Below are 3,027 nucleotides of genomic sequence, written 5' to 3' on the forward strand. Positions count from 1 at the left end.
GAAGTTGGCCCTTGCTTCTAGGAGTTTGATGAGAATTACATGGGATAACGTTGCTGTTCGTTGCTGTGGAGTCAATTCTGATGCATGGAGACCAGAATTGTGCAGAGTAGAACTGAGCTATAGAATTTTCAAGGCTGTGACTTTTCAGAAGCAGATTGCCAGACCTGTCTTCTGAGCCACCTCTAGGTGGGTTCTCAACTCCAACTCTTCTGCTAACAGAAGAACATTTAACCACCCAGAGACTTTATGGGATACAAAAACAAAACAAACCACAACAAAAACCCAAACCAAACTTGCTGGGATCAGAATGGAGCCCATTCTGAGTCATAGCAACCCTATAGGATAGAATAGGAGCTGCCTATAGGATAGAGTAGGAGCTGCCTACAGGATAGAAAAGGAGCTGCCCATAGGGTTTTCAAGTTTGTAAATTTTTGCAGAAGAAACCTGCTATATCTTTCTCCTGCAGAGTGGTGATTCAAACAGACAGTTTGGTTAGCAGCAGCACCAGGCTTCTTTCCCTGGAATTAACATACCTAGTAGATATTCAAGGAGCTCTGGTAGCATAGTGGTTAGGAGTTGGGCTGATAACCTGAAAGTCAGCAGTTCAAAACTGCCAGCTGTTCTGTGAGAGAAAGTTGAGACTTTCTGCTCCCAAAAGATTTGCATCCTTGGAAACCCTACAGGGTCGCTATGAGTTAGAACTGACTCCGTGGCACATAGTCAACCAACCAACCAAGTAGATACTCAGTACATGTTAGTCCATCCCTTTTATGGAGATAAGCACTGTTTTTCGATTCCAGGCTTCCCTGCCTAACCTAGGGGAATTGACGTCTTCCATCTGTCATTTGTTTGTTTCAATATGATTTGGTAAGTGTCATTGTCAGGCTAGCAATGGAGTTGGCATTTGAAGTGATAGACTAAATGAATAAATGGGCAATGGCAAGTCCATAGAAGAATCTAACTCTGACCTCTATCTGGAGTATCCATCCAAGATCATCAAACTGCTATTTGTAGCTACTAGTTCAAAAAGCCAAGCCAAGCAACATTACTCTTAACATGAGTCAGCCATGGCCAGGGCTTAAATAGTAACTGATTAGCTTCCTCAATTTCCCACATCTAGCTTAGGCCCAACCTGAAAAAGTCAAATATGCCCCAACCAATCGCATACAAGTCCCATTCTAGTTAGTGATCCTCCAGCGTCCTCAGGCCAATAGCTTCAGTCAGAAACCTGCCCCCATCTCTGTCATTTTTCACACTATAAAGCTTTCCCATTCTCCTGTCTGCCATTGAGTCTTTGTAAATAGTGAAAGTGTCTGAATCCATTGCTGTAGCAAACACTGGATAAATAGCTTGTGTCTATTCTGAGTTGAGTGTTGTTGTTTTTTTCCTATTTCCATAAAAGTTATACTTAGAGGATATATCAGAAAGCTGAACAAAATCACCAGTTAATGCAATGCTGTCTTAGAGTCCGTGTTTCAACGTTTTCCTTAATGAAATTCTTTACAGTCACGAGTTCACAATAACTTGTCAGAATTTGTTCAGGTGGAGCTTAAAAAAAAAAAAAAAAAAATTCTCACAAAATAATGTTTGCCTTAGGCAAACATTCATGTGATTCACTTGAACGGAAGTGTGAAATTAACTGAAGGCATAAGGAAATTTTCATATTAAGTAAATGAAATAAAACAAATTAAATGTCTAGAGATGAGAAGATGAGTCAATTCTATTCTCTTCAAGAGCCACAAGTACTGCTGACATCACGGAGATTCATCAGTCTTCCCAGAATTATTCCATCAATTCCTTCACCTTAGGCCTCTGTTCTTCATGTTTTTTTCTAAGTGGACAGAATCATGGAGAGTCTCTCAAAACTGGAAACTCAGCATACTGTTATTTAGATTTTTAAAGTTAAATTTTAACAAAAGAGAAAGAATGGCTGGCAATTTGGCCATTGATGAGAAGTATCTGAATCTCTGAGTAAACTTTCAATTTTGCAATATTGTGTTATAAACAGCTGATCCAGTGCATCAGACCTTTCCATTTATATCAAGAGTTCTGAGAAATCACTCAAAGAAATTTCCAAATGACATCATGAATTACATGATAGAAGTATTTACAAACAAAGAACAGTTGAAGTAACAGAATGTTTTGCTTTATCCATGCAAGATATACATAGGTAAATAAATTTAATTACCAGATGGTGGCTTGTGTAGTTGGTGACATTTAAGTTGAAGCAACTACACTTGCTCGTAAACTATTTGTATCTGGGTTTTTTCCACCAAAAACAATGTGTAAGAGTGGCCAGAAGAGATTTTTGGGCCATGAACCTCCAGAGAACCTTGCCTGCCCTAGTCTAGCCAGTCATAAATTCGGGGACAGAAATCCTTCTGTTCACGTTCATAACCACCTCAAAACCCAAAGCGCTATTGCTGTCAAGTTGATTCAGACTCTCCCCAACACTATAGGAGACAGGAGAGCTGCCCCCTAGGGTTCCCAAGGCTGTAAATACTTATAGAAATTGACTGACATGTTTTTCTCATATGGGATGTGTTGTTGTTAAGTACCATCGAGTCGATTCCAACCCATAGCGACCCTGTATAGGGTTCCCAAGGAGCAGCTGGTGAGCTTGAACCACCAACCTTACAGTTCAAATGACTTTGCAGTCTGACTCAATAGCCCACAGCGCCATACCAGGACTCCATGTGGGATGTGTGGTGGATTCAAATCTCTGACTCTTGGTTAGCAGTCAAGTACTTAACCACTGGAGAAAATTAATTAGGCATAATAGTCTCTAATGTTAAGATGACCAATACTAACTGTTTTCGTCATATTTCCCCCCAGAATTAGGTATACTTTTTTTTTTTTTAATTTCCTATCATTAGCATTAGACATGAGTAAGTTACATATACATATATATATATATGGAACTCTGGTAGTGTAGTGGTTACAAATCAGGCTGCTAACCTCAGGGTCAGCAGTTTGAAACTACCAGCTGTTCTGCAGGAGAAAGATGAGGCTTTCTGCTCCTGTAAA

This window comes from Chrysochloris asiatica, unplaced genomic scaffold (assembly GCF_000296735.1).
Source record: "Chrysochloris asiatica unplaced genomic scaffold, ChrAsi1.0 scaffold00169, whole genome shotgun sequence".
NCBI lineage: Eukaryota > Metazoa > Chordata > Mammalia > Afrosoricida > Chrysochloridae > Chrysochloris > Chrysochloris asiatica.